At 38.4% G+C, this 27754-nt stretch overlaps 1 protein-coding gene across 2 annotated transcripts in view; it reads left to right on the top strand.

Annotated features, from left to right (window-relative positions):
* lrfn2b (leucine rich repeat and fibronectin type III domain containing 2b) overlaps window positions 1-27754 on the top strand; it is a 156533-nt gene that overhangs the window by 68677 nt on the left and 60102 nt on the right. For both annotated transcript variants that reach the window (XM_067482721.1, XM_067482722.1), the window contains exons 2-3: window positions 4040-4149; window positions 21295-21394. The gene's annotated coding sequence lies outside the window, so the exon portion shown is untranslated. The remainder of the gene's footprint in view (window positions 1-4039; window positions 4150-21294; window positions 21395-27754) is intronic.

Below are 27754 nucleotides of genomic sequence, written 5' to 3'. Positions count from 1 at the left end.
TGAAGGGAGCTGTAAGCTTTGTTCAGCAGCCATGTGAATTTTTTTTCTCTACAATCACAAAAGGCATTAGTAGATCATTATGCACTGCTGATGTGATGGACAGATAAGTTTACAGGAATAAAGGTTGACACTTGGCAGTGGCACACATGTGATACATGCAGTAGCATCTTGGCAGCACAGCTACAAGCAGTTGTATCTTTGGGGTGGGGGACAGGGACCATGTCTGTGCTCTATTGCACAGTAATTGTGAGCATTTGTAAAAATTCCATGTGTCATTTAAGCCAACAGGTGTCTATGACCAACAGTAATGTGTTATACTGTAGGTAGGTGACCTCTATCAGCCATTGAAATTCCGGCACGACCATATGAGAAAATTGGTGACGTACGTATAGAGCGAGATAGTTAACAATAAGACATGATGGGATATATATATATATATATATATATATATATATATATATATATATATATATATATATATATCTAGACAAAGATCTACTATTTCAATAACCATGCGATTGAGGAGTTGTTGGTGGAGTGTAGAGGTGTGAAGTCCCAGGGGTGGATGGTCATGTGATGAGTCTGTCTATGATGCTATTATGTGAGGGACATTCTGGGCCAGTGACAGCTCTCGTTCATTGTCAATGGACAGCTGGCTCTGTAGCTGTACAAATTTACCAGACGTTCAGCAACTTGACAGAGGAAGGCTGACAAAGGCTCAATTCTATACAAATATACACTAATGCAGCTCAGCTGTCACTGGTAAGATCCTCCTGATTCCAGTATAAACCAAAGCAATGAATTAGTTTAATGCCCAATGTGAAGGAATTCTGAAATTATGAGTTGAAAAGATTCTCAGGGCTTTGGTATCTTAATGATTTATGTTTCTTTAAAGTGTTAGAAATGTAAGTTAGAGAAACAGGGTTGTGTAAACTAATCACCACCTTTGTTGGTGTGTCTGGCTGTGGTGGATAAGTCAGGCAACAACCATTCAAGTGGAGTATTGCATAGACTTAATGTTCTCAACACAATACACCTCCAGAACCCATTCAAACCTAATTTTTGTTATTGTAAAAAGTTGACATTGACAAATAAAAGAATATTGAACATATGTAAGGTTTTATAGAATGATCAAATATCAACATTCTTGTCTGGTGATGACTTGACTTCAGCCATAACTGTCTTTGCATGGAGAGGTGGATGTACAGTATTGTTCAAAATAATAGCAGTACAATGTAACTAACCAGAATAATCCAGGTTTTTAGTATATTTTTTATTTCTACATGGCAAACAAGTTCCCAGTAGGTGCAGTAGATTCTCAGAAAACAAACAATACCCAGCATTCATGATATGCAGCTCTTAAGGCTGTGCAATTGGGCAATTAGTTGAAAGGGGTGTGTTCAAAAAAATAGAAGTAACTGCCGTTGACTGTACAAACTCAAAACTATTTGTACAAATGTTTTTGTTTCTAGGATTTAGCATCCTGTGAATCACTAAACTAATATTTAGTTGTATGAACACAGTTTTGAACACCCAAAAAGAACAATTTTACTCTCATCATCAGTCCACAAAACGTTCCTCCATTTCTCTTTAGGCCAGTTGACGTGTTCTTTGGCAAATTGTAACCTCTTCTGCACATGCCTTTTTTTTAACAGAGGGACTTTGAGGGGGATTCTTGAAAATAGATTAGCTTCACATAGACGTCATCTAACTGTCACAGTACTTACAGGTAACTACAGACTGTTTTTGATCATCCTGGAGCTGATCATTGGCTGAGCCTTTTCCATTCTGGTTATTCTTCGATCCATTTTGATCGTTGTCTTCCGTTTTCTTCCACGTCTCTCTGGTTTTGCTTTTTTTCCATTTCCAATAATATAATTTTCCAATTATTTGCACCACTTTCTAGGTTTTCCCCTCTCCAATCAACTTTTTAATCAAAGTACGCTGTTCTTCTGAACAATGTCTTGAATGACCCATTTTCCTCAGGCTTTCAAATGTATGTTCAACAAAGTGCTGGCTTCATCCTTAAATAGGGGGCCACCTGATTCACACCTGATTTTTCACAAAATTGGTGACCTGATTGAAGGCCACACTGCTATTTTTTTGAACACAACCCTTTCAACTAATTGCCCAATTGCACAGCCTTAAGAGCTGCATATCATGAATGCTGGGTCTTGTTTGTTTTCTGAGAATCTACTGCACCTGCTAGTACCTTGTTTGCCATGTAGCAATAAAAAATAGACTAAACACCTGGATTATTCTGGTTAGTCAGATTGTACTGCTATTATTTTGAACAATACTGTATGATGAAAAGAGGAACCGCAATTAAAGGCAGAAATTATGATATTAATTATACATAACATTATTAACATTTAGCAAGAGAGCTGTAAGAGTGAAAGAGAAGGTATGTGGAAGCAGACAACTGGATCAGAAAATCAGACATCATTGTTCCTGCAATCCCTCGATAGCAACTGCTCCTAACGTCAGTTTAACAGCTCTACACAAAGGACTTAATTCTGATTGTCAGCATTAAGTAGGTTTGAAGTGAAAGCTGCCTGAATGTCTTAGTGACCAATTAATTGTACTGAGCCAGTCTGAATATGTAATAAAGATGAACATGGCTTCTCTGCTCAGAACAGTAATTAAAGAGTTGACTGCTCCATGGAACACAGAGAATAATGTGATCAGAAATCATAATCCATACAGAACACGGGCTGCAGTGGGCATTGAGCTAGTGGGAACTAAGGAGCTTGTAGGAACGTAATGAATGGGGCTCACGTCACTGTGACCGAGGGCTTCATGGTTCCTCGTGCTTGAAAGACTAATTTACATGCCTGCATTTACCGGCAGGTGCAGGGCCACAGAGGTTGGTGCTGCTGGTAGAGCTGTGTTCACTAACACAGCCAGTGTGAGTCAAGCACAAGATGCAGTGGATCTGTTCTGTAGCTTTTCCGTCTAATTTGTTACCTCGCTCCAGTCTATGCAACAGAGTACCAACACAGATTTTCACTAGTTTAAAAAAACAAAATGGAATGTTGAAAACTGTCCCTTGTTGCCCATAAAGATCAGTCTTTACCCTTATAAACACCAGAACAGATAACAAAGCTGCCAAAACATCTGTCACAATTTACAGTCTAACTTTCTGTTTCAACTATAGAAATAAGAGATTATAAACAACGTTTGCTTCCTTCCAGATCCATCTTGCACCAACAGTATTTATTTTTGTCCTTTTGGCTCATCCCGTGAGTTCAAAGTTGCCACAACGGATCATTGTCCCCATGTTGATATTGGCACAGTTTCATTTGTTAAAATAGTGCCCCTGTGTGAGAGGGTAGGCAGGCATCTGTTGAAATTACATCCATCTTAGTTTCCAGGCACCAAAATGGCAACCAGTTTTACATAATTTTTTGGTCAAAAACATCACTGCAGAGTTAGCAGAGATACTGCAGATGTTGTAATTATTCTAAAACAGATTAGGAAAAAAATAGGAATAGAAACCAACTAGTAATAGTTAAATCTGTGCATCCCAGTAGATACTGCCTTTTAGCGCAGCTTACTTTCACAAAGTGTGTAATAAGTTATCATAATTGTTTCCTCTGGTTCTCACCACCTGTAGGAAGAACACTTGGACACTTTCCTGATAAGGAGTCTGTTATATATGTATTATACATTTATTGAGAAACGTTGTTTAGATTCAGGGCCCTCACCATGCATTTCAATGCTGTGAGTCTTTAATGAAAGCAGGTGTGTTGAAGTTAACATTCAAGTTAGCAACACTATACAAACTGCACAAAAGTGTTATTTTTCATTTATATAGCTTCTGACACCTAACAGTTGATGCTAAAAGCAGAACAGAGGAGATCTGCTCTCAGATCGATGCATTTTTTCATGACCTTATAACCTCATTGTGTGCAGAAAGAAGTTATAGGAATGCTATGAAAAGTGATTCGGCTGCGGCTTCAATATAGTTTGGAGTCAGCCAGACAAGCACATAAACAGTGATTGATTGCTCGAGTGTATAATGTCTGTCTTTCCACAGGAGGTCGTGATGGTGAGGATGAGTTCTGAGCCTCAAGCAGCACAGAGGTGTGAAGATGGAGTCCTAACCTCAGGTGGTTCTTTCACCTCATAAACTTCCACCTTATTCACGTGAGTACTTTGTCCAGCTGCTGCGCATCTTCGCTACAAAGACATCGGTTAGATTGTAAAGACCACAAGTCATAAAGGATTTCACAAAATGTCAAAGATGTAGATGAATGCAGAGCTGGGTGTTGGGGTTTTAAAAGATGAGCTGGCAGATATAGATTTGGCTTCAGAAATAAAAGGTCAGGTTATTGAAAAGTGTTATTTAAAGAAGTATCTTTGAAGAACTCTGCAACTTTTTAAAGGTTTAATTTCAAAATTTTTTAAATGATTTCTTTATATGCCCAGGCATGACAGCTACACTGTGGTAAGGCTCATGTTTAAGAAAGAACCAGCATTAAAATAAATCTCTATGAGTCAAACATGTTACATGTCCATCTACAATCCTGCTCCAGTCAGTTGCATAAAGGGCATTCTATTTCCTGCATGGTTGCTGGACTTTGATGCTGAATGTCAATTTTACTTGACTATGAAACCAGCTCTTCATCTATATTTACAGAATTGCAGTGTTCAGCCCCTGTCTTCTACTGTTGAAGGTTTATGTGATGAAATTTACGCTGTACAATAACAAATTAATTTGGTATTTTTCCAGAATAATGGAGTAGACGCTAAACACTGTATGAAATACATCCCTCTATCATTATCTGCTAATCCAGAGTCAGGTTTTACTGGAAGCAGATCCCAAACGTTCCCAGGCCAGAAGAGATGAGATCTATAACCTTTATGCATGTCCTGGATTTGCCCTGGGGTCTTCTAACTGTATAATCTTGCCTTTTCAATACTTGAAATATAATGTGTATCCACATTTCAACAAAGACTAAACAATGGTCTGCAATACATTTCCAGTGCTGCTAAACCCTGTCACATACTGTGCAATGCTTTTGCACCTCTTTTAAATGCCTCCTAATGCAAATTCACAACTCCTGAGCTGCAGACAGGAAGTAGAACTTTTCCTTTTTTCCAAGAGAAATTACTACAGTTTTACATTTTCAATTTAGTTTTAATTTTAATAATATATTTGTTTTCAACTACAATCTTCCTTTACTTTTAGTTATTGTAGCTTCACCAGTAGTTTCACCAGTACTAGTAATAGTTTAGGTCTTAGTTAATGGACTCATGTCTGTCTTAGGTTTATTTCAGTTTCAGTTTTGGTATTTAAGTTGTCGATAGTAGTGAAAATTATCTACTGACCAATAAGATACAATTTAGCACTAACCTTCACTAACATATAAGCCTACATTTATTTCCGACTGGTAAAACTCAATATCTATTAAATATCATAATGAAATGTTAAACCATTTACTTCAGGCCATGTTGTGCACAAAGCATCAACAATATAATATATATTTACTGAAACAGCTAAATAATAAACCAACAGATAACAAGTTATGCTTTATATTTTTAGCAGAATCAAACATTTAGGCTATTAGGCTATTGTCTGATGAGGGTTGAATTGTGCAGGATTAACATTATTTCAGAGCTTCTGATAGACATAATCTTATCCAGCCTCAATATACACAACTCAACTATTTTGGATTTCCATCAGGCAAAAGCCGTGGACAGTACCTGGTATTACTTTTGGTAACATCTCTGTCAAGTACTCTGTTGAGTCTGTTGAGTTGAGTTGGTACCAAAAGCAAGTAGAGTCAAGTTGAGTAGAGCTGGTAAAATGTGGTTGAAAAATCTGGGTATAGAGCCACTGTTATTTTTTTTCAACTGAGCCAGTTGAGGTGGTGCAGACATCTGATCCGCAGTGTTCCTAGGCTCCATCACTGGAAGTTTTCCAGGTACATCCAGCTGCTAGATGACTATGAGGCAAACCCAGAACACTCTGCATAGACCATCAGTTCATTTGCATGGACTTATATAACCAGCTTCAGGTGGCCTTATTCTGGAAAGCTGATTTTTTTTAACTGCCATGTAAATGGGAAACATGGTTTTTGAAATCAGGGTAGTAGATTTGGGACACCTTATTTCCCCAGGTGGATTTCTCCTGGAGAATTTCTATGCCACATATACCAGGCTTTTAATCAGCTTTCTAGAACAGTGCATGTGCATAAGGAAAGGCTGCACACAGGGCTGAATGAAAGGAGAGATCATTAATGGGGTGATTTTTCAATCAAAGTCCACAAAGTTCATCTGAAAACTAAACACAAAGTGCCTTGTATAAGTCTAATATGTTTCTTTCCACTAGATTTTTTTTTTCAGACAGATTATTTTGCTTTGAATTAACTCTCTCCCCTTTCTTTTCCTCTCTCTCAGCCTGCACTGATAGTCTGCTGCGACAAAAACACAGCAGAAAATAAAACAATTTCAAGAAAAATAAGTCCGAGGTGGAAGAGAAATCACATTACTCATCTGCTGCATGTTTACATAGATTTTCACTAACCAGATTTCTTATGTTCATGTACGCTCTTTACCCTGAGTATGTGAGAAAGCTGAATTCTCTGAGTAATCTGGTTACTTAAGTGAATATAAATGCAGTCCATTTCATTTGGCCTAGGAACTATTGTCTTGGAATCCCTCATGGGAAAACAGAAAACATAGCTGCAGAGAGGGACGTATGGACTACCTTGCTGAACCTGCTGTCTCTGCAACTCAACCTCCGCTAACAGGCAGGAAATGGATGGATGGATATACAGACAGTTACTGTACATAGAATTTTCTGTGCAGGCTTTTTGGGCTTTGTCATGTCCCCAGCAATGTAATGTTTTTGCCAGTTTGGAAGTAGGCTAGTTGTGTAGTCACTATAAGTTCAGTACTCTCTGAAGGCCATAGTATATATAAGAATTATTTTGAAAAATTTATCTTTTCTCTTTTCTGCTGACCTGGAAGACCATCAGACCATCTGCTGCCAGCACAATGCATGCAGTGTTTAGTCCAGTTTTCCAGGACAAATGTGTGTAATGTTGCTGTGTGGGAGTTGATCACCAGTCATTGCTTTTCATTTAAGATACATTTTTTATAAATGGTGAGTCCACTGCAAGCACACTTTGTTCTTTGAAAACGACCTCTCTTGGGAAAGTTGCAAACTGACCCCAAAATGTCAGCCTTAGATTGTCTTCCCAGGCTGACGTGTTGGGGACAAATGGCACACAACAAAACAGAAATGCCCACATACAATGACAGTGTGTGCAGATAAAATCACCTGTCTTTATAAGTGACTGTTAGAAATGCATGCAATCAGAATAGTGTTTTTTAACTGAATAGTAGAACTCAGCTATTTACTGTACTTTGTGAAATATCCAGTTCAAAAAGTCACTCTCTTTAACACAGAGCTCTGTCTAAGACGACAAGTCTGCAACAGTAACAAACCCTAAAACAGCTTGTTTTTAGGATATTGTCAGCTTAGGTTTCTGACATTTACAGCACACTGCTGCCAGTGCTTTGCAGGTCTCTCTTAATCCCTTGTCATATTGTGCTGTTGTCATGTTGTCCTCACAAACAAGTGACAAAATAGGTCAGTCTAACATTCCTTTGCATAGTGGACTTTGGATTTCCATCCATCTATCTATTATGTTTATCCTGTTCAGGGTGAGGGGGGGGGGGGGGGGGGGGGGGGCGGAGCCTATGCCAACTGTCATAGGGTGAGAGGGCGGGGTACACCCTGGACACATCTCTAGTCTACTTCAGGGCCAACACAGGCCCTAGCGTTGAGCTGGCAGCACTAACAACAACAAAGGCCCTTAAACCTCAGTGGAACTATACATTGCACCATTTTCTCCAGAATCCCCCTCAGTGGTGTCTTTTATAGGTATCAAGTCCATTCAACCTGAAGAAATATAGGGACATTGTTTTGAGAAACATTGGACTTTGCTTGGGGCCCCACCAAAATCTAGGAATGGTAAAAATTCAATGGTTAATGTTCAGCACTTATATAGCGCTTTTCTACCTATTGGCACTCAAAGCACTTTACACTGCTTCTTATTCACCCATTCACACTCACAATCACACACACACTCATACACCGATGGGGGAGCTGCTATGCAGCTGGCCAACACTCACCGGGAGCAACTAAGTTGGGGTTCAGTGTCTTGCTCAAGGACACTTAGACATGTGAGGCCGGGGATCAAACCAACAACTGTGAGATTGGTGGACAACCGCTCTACCTTCCTGCGCCGCAGTATGTCTATAGGACCACATATAGGAGACATGAAAAGCATTAATTCACCCTTTTGCATTGGTGATGCTGTAGACTTTAACAAATGCAGTGTAATGAAGAATTAAGAAAGGCTTTATCTGACATCCATTAAAAGTTTGATAAGATCTTCTTCTGAGGTCTTCATACTCTGATACTAATATCAGAATTAACCCACCAAGGTAACAATCAGAAATCAGGCTGTTGGTGACCGTTTGGCACTGGTTGGACCCCTCTTGGCAGTTTCTCAGATGTTTCCGCATGTTGAAACGTTTGCAGAATCCATCGCTGAGAGAGACCACTCCTATTAGCAGTTAAGCTTAGTGAATCAGTGCACAAGAAAGAAACGGCAATACCAGTGCCAGTTGCAATTTCTTATTCCAGATCAGAAGTAGTTTTAAAATTTCCCTGTCAAATGAGATGACTGCAAAAGACAAAAAGTCTTTTTTTATGTTTTCTCTAAAACACAAAAAATGAAAGCAGGGAATAGCCCAGCTAATTCAATAAACAAACTCCATGGCTGTCTGATTATTACTTTGTTGTATAATACTATGCATTGTACTATGAGTAAAAGAAGTAATGGCAAACAAGCTCTTGTCGGCTTCCGTTTATGCTGTCGTTTTTAGCTCTATTGATGCCGGACCCTGCAGACCCAATGTCCCATTGCCATTTATTAGGAAGCATGTCCTGCCATAAGAGGCGATTTTTGAGAGGAATGCTTTCATTAATTTCCAATTAGTTTAAATATTATACAAAGGAAATGAGCCCATATATCCAGACACGGTATAATTGTGAGGCGTGAGTGTGGATTGTGTATTGGAATGGGCAATAATTCAAGTCAGGAGGAAAACAACAGCCTCTTCTGCTGAATTTTTCATTGTTATGTGTTACATTCAAGGACCAAATGTGGATGAAGGAAATGAGACTGACACAGGGGAAGTTTGTTTTTTTTTAAAAGAGAGAGGAAGATGCTTCATCTTCCCTCTGAGAGTGGATGTGACGTGAAACAATAAAGACTGTAATTGATGTTGTGCTGCTTCAAAATTTATCAAAGAATATCACATACTTCATTATGAATATTAAAGAGGAACTCCAACAGGATCTTCATGAAAATGCAGCTCCAACTTACAGAATGACTGAATTTGTGTGACTTGTAATTTCCTAACAAACCAGAAAGAAATAGTTGAACTTTCTTACTGAGAGTGCGATGACAAAATGGATATCACTCTAATCTAAACTGTTTGGATGATAGCAGCAGTAATAGCAATGTTTATCATTTTATTTTATAATAAATATATACACTTTAAAACACAGTGTGCAATGATGTGACATAAAATACAATCTAGTGTAGGACTGATTTAAGTAGTCTTGTATCTGCAGAACATAATGATGCAGGGAGCAGGGGTCTTAAGGTAAAACACTGTGCTCAAGTCTAAGTACTATTACTTTAAAAATGTTGGCTTTTGTACTTAGTGCATTTTTAAACATTACTTTTTTGTTACTTGTGGGTGACTGTGGTGCAGGAAGGTAGAGTGGTTTTCCTCAAATCTCACAATTGTTGGTTTAGTTCCTGGCCCCGCCGGTCACATGTCTAAGTGTCCTTGAGCAAGACACTGAACCCCAACTAAGTTGCTCCCGGTGAGTGTTGGCCAGCTGCATAGCAGCTCCCCCATCGGTGTATGAGTGTGTGTGTGTGTGATTGTTAGTGTGAATGGGTGAATAAGAAGCAGTTTAAAGCGATTTGAGTGCCAATAGGTAGAAAAGTGCTATATAAGTGCAGACCATTTACCATTTTTGCTTAAGATAAAAGTAAAATGTCAGATTAAATATTATTGCATTACATGCAATAATTTAAATGAGGGGTGGGTTGGGGAGTTATACTGTACAGTGTTAGAAATCCTTTATATAGAAATATACAGTCAGAGTGGAATTAACCAGAGAAGAAGACAAAACTTCATCAATTAAACATCAATGAAAATAAATAAATAAGATGGACACTGTGATACTTGTCAACAGATGTTTTTAAAACTTCAGTCTGCACTGCTTTCAAATAATTATTGTAGCAGCGCAGGGAGAGGGATGGTTGGGTCAAGAATGGAGACAGTGGAGAGGAAAAAGTCCCTTTAACGGAAGAAACCTCCAGCAGAACCAGGCTCAGGGTGGACGCCCATCTGCCTTGATCTGTTGGGGTGAAAATGAAGAGAGAAAAGAAAAGAGCAAAAAAAAGCAACAACAAAACATCGTGCAGATTGGTAGGACCAGTAGCTGCATGCTGGAAGACACACAGCTTCAAGGCTCTACCTCCCATTCTACCTTTGGAAATTCTGGAAACCACAAGTAGGCCTGCATTCTGAGATCGAAGTGGTCTACCGGGATTATATGGTGCTATGAGGTTTTATATATATGTTGGAGCCTAACCATTCAGAGCTTTATATGTAAATAGCAGGGTTTTAAATTCTATTCTAGATTTGGGAAGCATATGGATAGAAGCTAGTGAAGGTGAAATATGATCTCTCTTGCTAGTTCCAGTCAGCACTCTTGCTGCAGCATTTTGGATTAATTGCAGGCTCTTTAGGGAGTTACTGGGGCATCCTGAAAGTAGGGAATTACAGTAGTCCAACCTAGAGGTAACAAATGCATGGACCAGTTTTTCGGCATCACTTTGAGACAGGATTCTCCTAATTTTGGCAATGTTCCGTAGGTGGAAGAAGGCTGTTCTAGAGATTTGTTTTATATGTTAGGTAAAGGAGAAATCCTTGTCAAAAATAACTTCAAGGTTCCTTGCAGTAGTACTGGAGGCCAGACTTATGCCATATAGAGTAACAATATGGTTGGACATCATATTTCTGATATTTATGGGGCCAAATAATAGTATTTGGGCCCAAAAATTTCAGTTTTGTCTGAGTTTAGAAGTAAACAATTATGGGACATGCAGGCCTCTATGTTTTGTAGGTATGCTTGAAGCTTGATTAACTGTTTTTTTTCATCTGGTTCTATAGATAGATATAGCTGGGTATCATCAGCATAGCAATGAAAATTTATGGAGTGTTGTATGGAATGTTACCTAAAGAAGACATATATAAAGTAAAACGTATTGGTCCTAACATAGAGGACATAGTGGAACTCCATAGCTAACCTTTGTGTACATGGAGGATTCATCATTAACATGGACAAATTGAAGTCTAAAAGATAAAATTTAAACCAACCTAGTGCAGTTCCTTTAATCCTAATTTCATGTTCTAGTCTCAAGTATAGAGACTAGCCCATTATCTGAAACCATGAGAAGATCGTTGGTGACTTTTACCAGTGCTATTTCTGTACTATGATGAACTCTAAATCCTGACTGAAAGTCTTCATACAAATTATTCCTATGATGGTGGTCACATAATTGTTTTACAAAAACTTTTTCAAGGATCAGAACGATGACTCTTAGTCAGCCTGGCTACAGTGCTGAACGGAAACCGGGGGTTGTTCTTGTCTTCCTCTAATAATGATATGATATGTTGTTCTGGCAGCACAGAGTGCATTTTGTACATTAAACTGTTTTTTCAGGCTAAATAACATTGTTCGAAATTTCTGGAACGACACTTCCTTTCTAACTTTCGTGTTGCCTGTTTTAAGTTGCGTGTTTGCGAATTATACCATGGAGATTACCTCTTCTGGTTTACTGCCTTCTTTTTCAGAGGGGAAACACTATCAGGTATTGTACTTAGTGAGGCTGCAGAATTGTCAGCAAGATAATCAGCTTGTGGAGGAGTAACATTAAGGTGGCTACTTTCCATTGTATTAACATATGGTGAAGCAAATGATGAAAGAATCATTTCTTTAAATTTGTTGACAGCTTTTTCACTTAAGCATCTGCTATAGTGGAATTTTTCCCTCACTGCTACATAGTCCGTTATTGTAAATTCAAATGTTATTAAAAAATGGTCAGACAGAAGAGAGTTGTCAGGAAATATTGTTAAATTATCCGCTTCAATTCCATACGTAAGGACAAGGTCTAACGTGTGACTAAAACAGTGAGTGGGTTTATTTACATTTTGGAAAAAACAATTAAATCTAATAATGAATTAAACGCAGTTCTCAGGCAGTTACTGTCAGCATCTACATGAATGTTAAAGTCACCCACTATAATGACTTTATCTGTACTAAGCACTAAATTAGATAGAAAATTCAAAAACTCTGAATAAGGGACTGGAGAACGGTACACGATAACAAATAATAGTGGTTTTTCCAGGTTGGATGTGAAAGGTTAAGAGTAAGGCTCTCAAATGAGTTATATGTTTAGGTCTAGGGTTTATTGATCAGCTACAATGGAAGATTGCTGCTACTCCTCCACCTCAGCCTGTGCTTCTACGAACATGATAATTAATATGACTTGGGGGGGTTTGACTCATTTAAACTGACATATTCTTCCTGTTGCAACCAAGTTTCAGTAAGACAAAATAAATCGATGATCGTTTATTAAGTCATTTACTAACAGAGATTTAGAAGAGAGAGATCTGATATTCAATAATCCACATTTAATAGCTTTGGGGTTTTGTTCTGTAAGAGGAGTCATCTCAATGTTTATTAGGTTATTAGGTTTTTTTTTAGTTTGTGTAATTTAGTTGGTTGGGGAACAGACACAGTCTCTGTAGGTATGTGGGATTTGTGGGGGGGGGCGGTTGTAAGGATACTGCAGAGAGGCGTGTAGGACTGGATCTCTGCATCCTAGGCTCAACTCTGGATGGTCATACTTTTGTAATGAATCCCTCCAACCTAAGCCCCATACAAAAGGCACTTGAAGGGTGGGCCCAACACATTTTTCATCCTGAAGAGTGAAAAACTCTGGATTAATACTGCGCATAGCGGTATATATAAGCACAGGTTAGGTTTAGGCATTAAATAAAGATGTCATGGGTACACTTAAAACTACCTTACAGCTTCTTTCCTGTTATGGAATATAGGTAATGGTAGATAGTGTTACGTTAGTCAGATGAAATCATTGAGGTCTCAATAACAAAATCAGAAAGTGATTTTACACCACACTTTACCTCCCTCTTTTGTGAGAAAGTATATCCAACCGAAAACTAGATCTCCTCCCTACATGATTTTGTGACATTTGTGACTGTTGATGCTCATTATAGCTGCTAGACATCAAGCAAATATAATAAGATTGTTTTCTTGTTCTGTCTTGTTTTGTGCTGCTGGTACAAACCACCTATACAGCAAATTCACTCAGACCCAGCATGCACCTGCTGTAAGCACATTAAGTACAGAAGGTTTTACTCTGTGATCCTCAGGAGTATAAAACTAAACCACATTTTAATAAAATGTTTCTGTGCAAGTCAATAAAAGAAAGAAATAAGATATTTAAAAAAAAACATTAACCCCTATTGAAAAAAAACAATGCATCTCAGTCTCTCCTCTTTTATCAGGAGCTGAGCCGCATATAAAAAACCTTATTGAGCAACACAAATAACAGAAAACCATAATCAAACTCATTATCTTGCATCTCTTTTAACTGACTTATAAAAACCCTTTGATTCTTTTTATCTTGATAACCTCAAGCTAATGAGCTTTGCAGGTGTACCAGGGTGTAATCATGAAAAGTAGGCTATTAAACATTTTGTTGCAGGGGTGATTTTCTGTCAGAATGGATTAGTGTCATTATAAAGGAGAACTTCCCTCACGCAAAGGTTTGCCACAGTATACACACACACACACACACACACACGCACATACACTGAGGCAGCCTGCTCCTGTTTCTGATCACATCATCATTAATGCAGAATATGTAACCCTGCCCCTGCACTGTGACTCCACACAGTGATTTGTGGGATTAAAGGTCTATCATACTTTCAAATGCTTCTCTCGCCAGGCTTATAAAACCACAAGTCACAGCTACACATCAGTGCAGCATGAAAATCCCCCAAAAAACCTTGTGTATTTTTTAAGCCACTGAAAAAGCAGTAAAAGACAGTAAAAACACAACTAAATATTCATGTGTATTTGTTGTATAACAAAGTGATTGCTGAGCAGAGTGGTGCTCTACACTCATTTTTTCATCCCCCATCACCTGCCGTTTGACACACTGATGAGAGCTTAGAAACCCTGACTTCACTGTGATTAACAAACAATGCATGTTATAGCTTTATATATGCATTGGAGCTCTGTCAGTGATTCATTTATCACTTGCACCTGCTCGGACGTCATGCCAGCAACATCACAGTCCTGTAGTTTGCACTGTAATGACTAAAACTCACACAGCATAAAGGATTATGCTAATCTAGTTAACCTCTGCAGAAAACCACTCTCTGCAATGATAAGATGATACTGGCAGCAGGGAAGTTTTCTGTTATGCAAAGTTTACTGTGACTTTTCTTTAATCCCTGGACGCAAAATAATATATTGCCATATCCAAGAGTGAAATAAAACGATTCACAAGAAAAAATACTACAAACCCAGCTTATATAAAAGTTGGAACATTTTCTAATATAATTCAACATTGAATTCAATAATGTTGTTTGTTCATTTGCTTGTACCTTTGATTATCTCAGAGAAGATTCAAAGAAAAATCTATTTTTATTGACCAACTTAATTGTATTTTGTAATTAAGCCAATTTAGAGTTTGATGCCTGTGCACGAAAACAGTTGGGGAGAGGAATGTTTACCACAGTGTTACATCACTTTTTCTCCTAACGACTCTGTGGGTACTAATTGTTGCAGTTGTTTTTTTGGATGCCAGACTTCAGCTGCTCAACAGTCCTTGATCTCTTTTTTTTCTGATTCTCCTCTCCATGATGCCTTATATCTGTTCAATAGGAATAGATTTCTGGTCTGGAGGCAGGCCAGTCTGCTGCTCCCAAACACTATGACTACAGAACATGTTTCTACTAACTTTCAGTCCACCTGATATGGGCTCAGGCTCAGAGAACTTTGACATGTTTCTGCACAGAATTGATGTAGCATCCTTTTTGTGCAATAGAGTTTCAGATTGCTTTTTCGGTGGCACAGCAGAGTCTCTGAACCTTTTACAATATTATGTCCTGTAAGTGGTGAACAATCTATTTTGTTTGAAATCTGGCAAATAATTTTTTTCAGTTGTGAAGCCCTCACCCAGTTGCCAATTAACTTGCTAATTTTATAATCATCCTAAATAGTTATTTAAATATTTTTACATATTCTGTTTTTTGCTGAATGTGCTGCAGGCATCAAACTATAAATGTGCTTAAACATTCCAAAATAGTTAATTAGTCACATTAGTAGGTCAGTGACAAAATTGAAATCTTTGTACTTTGTACTTTGTTAAAATGAGAATCACGCTAAATAACGAATGATAAGCTTTAGTTTTTTGGAAATGGGCATTTGCAGGTATTTTTCAATTTTTCGCCCAATGTTAGTGTTGGGTAAAGTTACGTATACTGTACAGCGATTGGACTGTAAGCCACTAGAGGGCAATATACTTAACATAATGGTTGTGGCCCTTATTAATAGCTAATGTAAAGCTCCTTTGCTCTTTATTCAGCTGTTGCTGAATGGCAGGAGACACGCTAAACACGTTGGCACAAACATATCTGAAGAAATCACATCATGGATTTGGTAAAACCATTGCCATTATATGAACCATTATATGAAAACTAATTACTAATGCAGATGGCCAGATATTCTCTATGGAGCCTTTTTAATAAATGGAATAAACCTCTGATCCCCTGTTTTACTAAGAAATTATTTTACCAATTAGAGAGATTAGAGAGAACACATTCTGAATTTCACCGCTACTCTGATACATATATATAACGCAGCAGGCCTGAATCTTTGCCACATTATTGATTTGATGTCAAGTTAAAATAAACCTGTCAGAAGCATCATGATGAATGAAATCATGATGAAACGTGGATACAGTTCACCGCCTCACCAGTACACCAGTCTACATGCTAGAGATAAGGTTCAGTTTTGTGTCAGATATGTGTCTAATTTTAGAGGCTACAGTTTGCGCTGCTGGATTATATAAAAAGAAGTATTTTTTTTTTTATTTTCTAACCTCCAACAAGGATATTTGATAAGTTCATAATTCTTCATGAATGCCTAAAACAACAATCAGGTTCCTGTATGAACACTGAAATGGGTTTTACTTGTTGTAATCATTTGCTTCTGTTCATAGTTAATTTCTCTGTATAGATCCTTCTCTAAAGGCTTTTCTGTGGAAACATTAGGAACCAACATCCGCAGTTCTTGTCGTGTGCAAAGATGCATTTAATCATGTATCTCAATTGATTATTGACATTTTATTACATTGTATATATACTCGATTATTATATGTAACAGCTACTGCAACAAAAAAATGTCCCTTTGTGGATTAATAAAGTATCTACCGAAAGCTAATATAGGGTTTAAGCAGTCTGACTTCAAATCAAGTAGATATCTTCCAAAGAAAGGTTTTCCTAAAGTGGGGTGTTTTAAAACCTGCCTTGTTTAGTCTGGTTCAGTTAAATATAGCAATTGCACTTGGGTATGAGCCAAACCAACCAACCCCTTTTGGTGATTGTGTCCATTTCCAAACAAACTCAGGACAAACTTGACCCAATTGACAGGACTTTGTTAAATAGTTAGTTGGGACCATGTCCTCTTCACAAAGTTTAAATTGGTTTTTGTTTTTTTGTGGTGCCTTCATAATTGTGTTGCAGAATTGTGCTGTGGTTTATTGCCCATGTGATCACCACTATTATGAAAAGCTGCCATTTGTGCCATTATTCCATGATGCATAGCACATTTTCCCTCACAGTGATTCAAAAACAAATCACCCATTTCCCGTGTTTAGTTTCTTTTTCCTGCCTGAGACCAATTTAACCAATGATAATAACCAGATAATTCCTTAATGGGTTACTTGTTGGAATGTGAATGGGTGAATGAGAAGCAGTGTAAAGCCCTTTGAGTACCAATAGGTAGAAAAAGCGCTACATAAGTGCAGACTATTTACAATTTACCATTTGTATAGGTTTAATAACACTTTCCCGTTTTAATACATTCAGGTATGCACAGAGGAAGGACTGTTGATTTTAGCCCCCCCCCCGGATATATTGGATATATCTTCTGAAAAGGCATCCTGAAGGCCAGAACCTTTGCTTTAATAACTGCAGCTATTAGCAGAAGATTAGGCATTATGATAGTGAGCTGGTGTGATACAAGTGCTACAGTCTGAGTCAGGTTGCATCCATTTCTTTTCTCAGTTTGTATTCAGTTTAAGAGTAGATCTGGAGTGTATTGCACATAGTTTGTGGTTGATATTAACTATTAAGTATTTCCAAATTTGAAAAAGGAAATACAATCCACTCCATTTATCTGACGGCTCTAGGTACTACAGTAGCTACTTTCGATTAGGAAGGATGTATGACAAGTGTATAAAATCTACCGCATTTCTAACAATAAACCAGAGGTTTACAACCTTTTTGACATGTGACGAAAAAACCAGTATCTAACTGGGTTTCCTTTGCACCAGTTTCAGATGTTTGTGAGTTGTTAGCAGTTCTGCCAAAGACAGGTTTCCCCGCTAGATTCTCACATGGTGTACTTTCACTAAATGTTTGAATGAATATCCACAGTCATTTGGCCCTAAATAAAACAACATTCTTGCCGACTTTGGAGCTGTGTGGTTAAGTACATGATTATCATGCTTCAATGTAGACAACACTGAGCTTCCATCATATCCCAGACAGGAACTAAACTCATTTTGAGCTCATGCATAGTTAACAGAGTTCTAGTTTAAATACAGAAGTCCTCTGCGCATTGTTTATATGTGTCTCTTACTGTAATATGGATGGTTATTGTTTTGTTTTTTTTATACCTTTCCTGTGTTGAAGATTTATCCTGTACCCACACTGCACCTGGAAGCTGTTTCCCACATGTCTCAGTTTTAACCACCTTGAGATAGCAAATATTGATCTGTCTATTTCAGAACTGACAGGAACAAAATTGCACTGAAAAAAGGAAAGGGTGTGATCACTCAGCTGCTGCAGCTGGATGAATACTTGTATCCTATTCAAATTCTGTAAATGATTGTGGGATGAGGCTGCCATGTTAGTGCATCGTGTCGGCTTATCCTCTAACTCAAGGATTTACAGATATTGACAAAAGGACTGCTTGTTCTGTTCTTCACTGTGTGAATTCATCAAAGCCACAAAGCTTTTGAAAGAACAAACTACACCTTATCCAAATACACTATTCATTTCTGGGTCCCAGACCAGAGTGCTGTGAGAGAAAAAATTATTAGTAGCCGATTCCTTTCGAGGGTATCCATTGGTCAAAATCATCTGTGAACTCAGATATTGCAAGGGTTGGGTTTCGATAACCGATGAGACATAACAACAGTGCAACTGGTTGTCTGTCTGTGTATGTCTCTCTGTGTTGGCCCCGAGATAGCCTGGAGACTTATCCCGAACCCAACTCTAGGTGGAGTGGAGAAGGATAATGGAAAGGTGGATAAAATGTGTAAATTAGCCGTCTAGACAAGAAGCTATTCAAACTAAACAACAAATTTCATTTTCACTGTGTGCAGAGTGTAGAGGAACCAGAGTTATGTAAAACTTTCTGTATGTACCATATAAAATTTGATTATAACAAGTTTCTGCAGGGCATGTGGGGGGAATGTTCTCGCTTTTATTCCTTGTGTTTCAGGGATGTCCCAGTGCCCATACCAGAATCGGGCGTTGGGCCTGATCCTGGCTTTGTGTACTTATACTTACTTGTAAAACGTCTCTCATTCTGAGCCCGATATCACGTTAACCTCTGTAAGTAGGTGAAGGTTTGAAAAATGTCTGTGGTTTAGAGCTGTTTAAAGATAATTGATGAAAACAAAATAAAACCTAATGCAAGCTCTTCTGTGCTAAAGTCTTAAGATCTAGTTGTTAACAGTCAGACTCATGTTTCTCATTAATTTAAAAATGTTTAACATTTAAATGGTCTGCACTTATATAGCTTTTCTACCTATTGGCACTCAAAACGCTTTACATTGCTTCTCATTCACTCATTCACACTCACAAATTGCAACTAAGTTGGCGATCAGTGTCTTGCTCAAGGACAATTCGACATGTGACTGGATGCCGGGCATCGAACCAACAACTGTGTATACACCAAACTGCGGGTTTGGTGGATGACCACTCTACCGTCCTGCGCTGCAGTTGCCCCATTTGTGACTGTAGGCATGAGAATTCCTGTTCTCCTGGGATTTTCTTGATGCATTGGATTGATGAGGGTTATACTATGCAGCAACTCAAACATAAACCAAAACACTTATATCACTTATAATACTTGTATCAGAAATCCATATTTGTGAGTACTCAAATGCTTGTACTTGTACTCAGTCTGGGAAAAGGTGGTTTCTGGAATTCCCTAGTGTTTAAATGCACTTAAGTAACCTGAATTAAAACAGTTTTCTTAAGAAAGTTGATTTCTTAAGTTCCACCTAAAAAAGTAATCTGGTTTCCTTTTTCAGAGTAGGGGATCATAGAAACCTGCATTCCCAAGCCAGCGTTTCTAGAGAACACTGGCTTCTCTGCCATGAACAGTGCATCCAGAAAGTATACCCAGCACTTAACTTTTTTCATATTTTATTATGTTACAGCCTTAATCCAAAATAGATCATGACAACGTGAAAGAAGTTTTTTTTTTTTTATATTTGCAATTGCTGCAGAGATGGTTGCTATGGAAGGTTCTCCTCTCTCCATAGAAAAACACTGTAACACTAAGGGATCTTAGTTACTCCCTGACTAAGGCCCTTCCCTATTGATCACTCAGTTTGGCCAAACGGCCCGCTCTAGGAAGAGTCCTGGTGGTTCCAAACTTCTTCCATTTACAGATGATGAGGGCCACTGTGCTCATTGGGACCGTCAATCCTGCTGAAATGTTTCTGTACCCTTCCCAAGATCTGTGCCTCGATACAATACTTTCTCCTGTGTCCTGAGGTATACAGACAATTCCTTGGACTTCATGACTTGGTTTGTCATGTGTGACCTTATAAGTGTATGCTTTTCTAAATCATGTCCAATCAACTGAATTTCCCACAGATGGACTCCAATCAAGTTGTAGAAACATCTTAAAGATGATCAGTGGAAACAGGAAGCAACAGAGCACAATTTTGAGTCTCATGGCAAAGTCCATGAACGCTTATGTACACGTGATTTTTTTTGTTGTTGTTTATTTTTAATACAGTCTAAAGATTTCAAACTTCTTTCATGTTTTCATTATGGGGTATTGTTTGTAGAATTCTGAGGAAAATAATGAATTTGAACATTTTGTAATAAGACTGTAACATAAATATGGAAAAATTTAAGTGCCAGGATGCACTGTATACATGTAACCAGGTTTCTAATCATTAAGACATGTGGGCAAAAGACTGCAGACACTAACTAAGTAGAGTGTTTTTACATGTATATTTCTTTTAGAATCCGTTTTTTTTTTTTACTTAAGATGAAATATTTTATCCAACCAGACAAAAAGAAAATGGGTGAAAATGTTGCTTTTGCTTCTAAGTTTCAGTAGTTGTGCACTTAAGAGTTAATTCATGTGCAAAGTGCAAGAAGACAAATGCTTTTGACCTGGTCTTGGTCCTGATTAAACTGAACCATTGGTTCAGTTCATTTTAGGTGAGGGAACACTTTAGATGGTTCTGGCCTTTGAACCAATTACAGAAGCCTGACGCTTTCTTTACTCTTAACAACTGAAAAACAAACTGAGGTGTGGGAGCACCTGGGGAGACAAAAAGACAAGATATTTAACTTAACTTTGGTCTAAGGAAGACATTAAAACTCAAGTTCAAAAAGTGCACATGAATGCCGAAATATCATAAATAACAATATTATACTTTATTTATAACACTATTATACTAAGTCAGTAAGATTGTAAGGCCATGTGCTAACACTGTCTGCGTGTTTTGCAGGTTGACTGTTAGAGCCCAGACGTCAGACTTTGTAACTTGTTTTTATGTGACACAGCATGTTTGAGCTAAAGGTGGGTTGTCATCCTGTTTTCTCCAGGCCGTCTGTTTCTGCTGTTGTGGGAGGGAGAAACGTGGAGGCTGTGATTAGTGGGCTGAGCCCATGAGTGAACCTATGGCACAGAGACAACACAGTGCAGGTAAGAACTGCCAGAAACACAAAGACACAAACTGACAATCTGTGCACGGCTCAAACACAACAAAACGGCACAAAGTCTATGAGGATATACCTGGGGAGGGAGCCTTCTGTTTACAAGACGAAGTACACCATGATTAACAATTTGAAGCTTGCATGTGATGCTTTACACCCGACAACAACTACAACTTCCACCTGTTGGGTTGTTTCCTATGGTAGTTGGCAGCATGATATCACTTTGTTCCTCAGTGAGCAAACTGGTCTCACCTTAACTTGGACCGTTAACCTTATTCTTGACCCCAACCAGTTCTTCCTGCTACACCTTACCATAAACAAAGTTAAACTCTAATTCCCAAGCATAGAGTTTAGCCCAATGAGAAACACTCCAGTTAAGGTATATGAACCCCAGGGTTGTGGTTCCATTACCATCATCTATGTGTAGCTGAATAAAAATTCAGTTTTTATAAAGGGGAAACTGTGGTTCAATTTGTTTAGAAGGTTCATGAACCAGTGATTTGTTTCGTGTTCCTCCTGGACACGTGGAGTTTAAGAATCTTTATTGTCATCATTGAGCACATGCTAATGAACATAAGTAACATTGAAATTCTTTCTCTGCATTTAAGCCACCCCCCTGGGGGGGGGGGGGGGGGGAGCAGGGGGCAGCCACAGGGGTCACCCGGGAAGCTACATATATTATACTGCCTTAGAGATAAGAAGCTGAAATTAATTAAATGTCCTTAAACATTCTACATTCAGTCCTATTTAGGATGGTATTTATTTTTGATCTGGTTTAATTATCTAATGGTTTTGGATCAGACAACAGACTATAACCCGCATGAAGGATCAAGCTTGTTGAGCTTGAATGGACCCTTGGTGCATTGAACATACATGTTACATTGAAATTCTTTCTCTGCATTTAAGCCACCCCCCTGGGGGGGAGCAGTGGGCAGCCACAGGGGGTCACCCGGGAAGCTACATATATTATACTGCCTTAGAGATAAGAAAGCTGAAATTATAGAGATAATTAATTAAATATCCTTAAACTTTCTATATTCAGTCCTATTTTGGATGGTATTTATTTTTGATCTGGTTTAATTATCTAATGGTTTTGGATCAGACAACAGACTATAACCCGCATGAGGGATCAAGCTTGTTGAGCTGGAATGGACCCTCGGTGCATTCCCTCTGATTGGCAGGGCAGACCACAGGATGAATGGTAAAGAGACATTATTTCTGATTGCAGAAGCTAACTGCAGCCTTCTTTAGGATGTAGATAAAAAAAGCCTCAAACTAAGGAAAAGTACCAAATGGTCTTGAGGCAGAGGTGGTTTGCCAAAACCTGCTTCCTAAAACACTGAGTTTTTAATTGCCTTAAGGAGCTATTAAGGGGTTAATGTCTAAATTTTGTATTTAATTTTATAAAAACCAAGGCATTCTATAGGAAAAATCAGATGTTCACTGTATTAACCCCTTGACATTGAAAATTGCAATACCCCCTCGACCTCAACTCTAATAGTGCATAAACATTTATACATAAATATCCATCCTTGTCAACATATTAGCAAACCAGCTCCAGCTCTGCAGCTGCTGAAGACATGGAGTACCGCAATACATCACAATTAAATCAGAGGATGATGTAGCCTGATGTTTTTGAAATGGGTATGTCCATCATAATTAAACTATTGACAATTCACATGGCCAGAATGTTAAAGACATTTCCTTGAAGCAGATGTTCCAAAAAACTATGTGTATGTTTGTCACACAGGTAAGCTTATTACCATAATGGGTATTGACACAGACGGTCCGCAGTTTTAGGTATGATTCAAATAATTTCTGTGAGTGAGTGCTGCTGTCGATAAAGGAAATCTGACAAAGCAGACACATAATGTCCTGGTTGAAAGTAGATTTGTGTTACCGACTAGGGGAATTCCCCACATTGCATCATGAGATACAGGAGTCTTAAGTATGCAGTGTCCATGGGGAATGTATTGATAAAACTGTCCCCAGACCTGGTTTGGTACACAGGCAAAGGTTTTTTGCAAGATTATGCTAGAAGTAACTCTTAAAGTGGTTCCAAAAAACATCCATCCTCTATTTGTAACCGCTTATCCTGTTTAGGATTGGAAGGGGCTGGAGCCTGTAAGCAGCTGTCAGCAGCTATGGGCAAATTTAGAGTCACCAATTAAACAAACATGCATGTTTATGGACTGTGGTAGGAAACCAGAGGGCACAGAGGAAACTCATACAAGTACAGTATATAGTCGAGTATACAGAATTGTCATTATTTTATGTTCTCCAAAAAGCATTTATGCACATTGGACATTTGGCTAAAGACTTTAAATAGCTACCTGATGAGCCTATGCATACTGAACAAATTCACTCCACCTGATTCTACAGAGAGAGTTGAAGAGCACATTTCTTATTCAGCCATCTCAGTCTTAAAGTATAAAGCTATAATGCCTCTCTTCCCTTACCCCCCCTCACTTTGCCCAACATTATTATACTATATAGTTTAAGTTGATTAATTTCTATTAAATGTGCTGTAGCTCTCCTTTTTGCATCCTATATTACCTTTATGTTCATTGTTTATATATTTTTTATATTTTTACATATCATTGACATGTTGACAAGTACATTTATTCATTGTAGTATATAACATCACTCCTATAGTTTTGCTTGCAGATAGGTACTGTTGGTAAATGGCAGCAGCTTCAGCAAGGCAGTCGTCCATCCCAGTCCAGTTGTTTTGACAAAACCCAAGCCAGGGGACATCTATTAAATTTATCCTATATCTGGCCTGGTGTCTCTGCTCCTTGTACACATCTTGGTCGGATGCCCAAATCACCCAAGTCTCCAAACTCTGTATCTCATCTGTTAGGCTGAGCCCAGCTCTCCTACAGAAAAAGCCCATTTTGGCTGCTTGTGTTTGCAATCTTATTCTTTTGGTCACTTCCAAGAGCTCATGACCATAGATCGAACGCTAAATTGAGAGCCCTGTCTTAGCCATTTAATCCTTACTTAAACTAAACTTGGGACATCAACTCATTCCCAACCAGCAGAGAGCAATCCACCTTTTTGCAGCAGAAAAAAGCCTTAGAGGTGCTTACTCTCATGTCTCGCCTGCAAACCGCCCCAGTGTATGCTGGAGGTAACAGTTTGATGAGTCATCTTAGTTTATACAAATTTTTTTGTACAACAGAGTTGAGCATGAGTCCCTGGAGCCACCTACTCCACCTAGGAGAGATTATAGCCCATAAATGTGTGAGATCTATCAGAGCAGTGAGGCCCGTGTGGGATTCATCAGTCTTCAAGCCAATCCAAAGATGTCCTTACAAATAATAGATGCCTGACTTGAAAGGCATTGACAGCAGACGCCCCTTTCATCCGCAGAGAGCAGCCATGCATCACCTTCCAGCCCACGAACAGACAATCAATCTGAAATAAAAGAGCCAGTAGAAGAAAGCGTGAATGCATCCCACATTTTTGTTGTTCTTTGCTGTGGTATTGGTGTAGCGATTTCAACTACAGTACTATTTAACTAGTAAGACTAAGTCCTGGTTAAAGTGATGTGATCACCTAGATTATTTCTGCATTTATTTATTTCTGTAATTTCATTATGATCTTTTAGGACACAGTCATGGTAAAAGACATAGTCTACCCTCTTGTGTACTATCATTAAAAGTATGAAGATTAAGGGAAGCACCATTGAACAAGGGTAGTACAGACACCAACTCAGAGCTACAGTACAACTAACCTTTTAGTGATCATAACTGAACAATTAAACATTTTACAGCTTTTATTATTTTTAATTTAATCGCTTACTCTTAACCCAGTCTAAGAAATACCACTCATATGGGAGGCAGAATGTAGCTTAGACTGAAGCATTTATTAACAACAGAAAAAGAAACGCCCAACAGAAGATACTTTGTTCTTTTTTACAATAAATATACTTATATATAGTATAGTAGAGTACTCATCTGCAATATATCTGCAAACTGTTTCCTATCAGCATATTTCAGCATTTGCTTGGACAGAAAAACCAATACATTATTGAAAGACTAAACAGCACATTGATGGTTTCATGCTTAAAAAACACCAGATCTAACACAGTGATTTTAGTTTATATTACAGTGCAGCATCCTTAGAAACACGGAAGCCACAAGTAAATATGGCAAACATTGCACCCATACTGCAGATTTCTCCCTTACAGTTGTTGCATGAAGCCATGAGAAACATTAAAGTAAAAGTGATCATTGTTTGAATGATAGCAAGCCATTACTTTAATAGATGAATGAAGGCAGCAGTGTTACATATATGCATGAGGCTGGACAGTACATCAAGCAGCATTTAAATGTTACGCTCAAGGTCTGACAGTAAAATTACTGTCATGACTTTTAGGAAAAAGTGACCAGGGCTCCCAGTAAGGAATGAAGCTGAGATGGGCGTCAGTTTGGGGTCTGTTTTCATTTTGTGTCTGTTTTGTGCCTGTTTTCAATAATTTTGTGTGGCTTTATGGCCTTTACTGCCTTGTTTTTGCTAACTTTGAACCTCTTTTGAATAGTTTTAGATCATTGTGAAGCCATTTTGTATTTTCTGTTGTTAATTTCCTTGAGATCATTTTTGACTTTTAACTAAGCTCTTTCCAACAAGAAACAGCAGACACTCTCATCCATGAACCCCCTGCCCTCTCAGGCCTTTGGGACCTCTACCAGAGCGGTAGAGCTCCTTCAGTAATTCATCCATGTCCATATGAAGCCAGTTCTGCCTTATCTCTTGACAGATATTTATCTTGGTAGCACAGTTTTCATAAATATATAATATTAAAAGACTGTGCTAGGTGTTATGAATGTTATGAAATCTAATGAAGGAATGTCATTATAAATCTCCTAATCAGTGTTTAATGGAACTCACACTGTGTTGTGCAGTATTACTTAACAAACATTATTAAAGACCACCTTAAACCACCTTTGTGTTGATACCGTGATTGCTCAGCCTTATAACATAAAGTTACAGATTTATTAAAAGCCACAGGGATGAGAGAACTCTACATTTTCCCGCTCAGGGCAATGAAATTTGCTGCAGACAGGATTTCATGTATTTTTCAGTCATATTCTTTCAGTCAGGTCCTCTTATCCCTAAAGAGCCTGAGCAGCGATTGCAGCTGAGTGGATCAATCTGAAAATTGCCTGTGAAATTCTGAGCGTTCCCAGGCTAAAATCCTTCTGATTATGTTTCACGGATAATGTGAGCATTTTCCACACCACACAGAGTGCACACAATCTCCAGTAGACCATCCAGGTATTGAGTTGCATCCCCTGTGAACTAGTCTGCTGGCTCAAGCCTTCAAATCACTAATGCTAGGCCTAAATCACCTTCCAGTTCGTCTACGTTTGTCACTCAGGACTGATGAAAATTGAATGCTGAAATCAATGAAGGATCTGAGTTTTCTCTTGCACTCAGTTGATTTCATTTACTGTCCGACTTTTCTTAATCATACTCTAAAAATAATGTACATTGTTTGAATGTGGCATGCATTTTAATACCAAATAACCAAACTGTATTATTTCTTAAGCTTCTCCATTATGATGTGATAGTAAATAAATGGCAGCATCTGTAGAATAACATTAATGTTGCTATCATCCTTCAAAAACGGTGCTTGACACCATTTATTTCTATGACCTGCTTTATGTTAAACTGCCTTGTCACCCTTCATGCTTGTTCAAGAGCAAAACAAGTGACAACCAAATTTCAGCAACATGGACTCGCACTGCATAGTCTAAAGCAGTGTTTGGGTCACTGATAAGCTGATTCAGTTTGTCAGGTGATGTTACGGCTGTCTGCCTTTATTCTGCTGAATATCATCTCTGAATCAGTCGTAGCACTCTCAGCTTTCAAAAATCCCAGTCACCCCTCCCACCTCAATGCGTGGCACAAACCTCACTCAGGCCCTGAAAGGCAGAGTGCAGGCCTGAGACTTAAGGAAGAAAGCCCCCTAACTCATTGTTCAAGGTGTCAGTGCTTAGCCCACTGAGTGACCGTTTAGACTAACCCGTCAACTGGACGACTGTCTTCTTAAGGCGCAAGTTGTAATTCTCCGTCAATGCATGTAAATCTCAATGCAGACCTATGCAGACAAGGAAACTATCGTTAACTATATGTCATAGAGTCTCACAGAGACCCTGACGTGCACACCTCCCAAATCTCAAAAACGCATTGTGCAGAGGTGTGCATCGAATCAAGGAGTTTATTGGTAGGATTATAAGGATTCAAACAAGCTGATATATCGGGAACCCAGATTGAACCGGGCGAAAAAAGAGACCAGAAAGAAGAACAGAAAAGTGAAAAGAAGATAAGTAACCAGTTA

Source organism: Channa argus, chromosome 17 (genome assembly GCF_033026475.1).
Source record: "Channa argus isolate prfri chromosome 17, Channa argus male v1.0, whole genome shotgun sequence".
Classification (NCBI taxonomy): Eukaryota; Metazoa; Chordata; class Actinopteri; order Anabantiformes; family Channidae; genus Channa; species Channa argus.
This window is presented reverse-complemented; position numbering and strand designations above follow the sequence as displayed.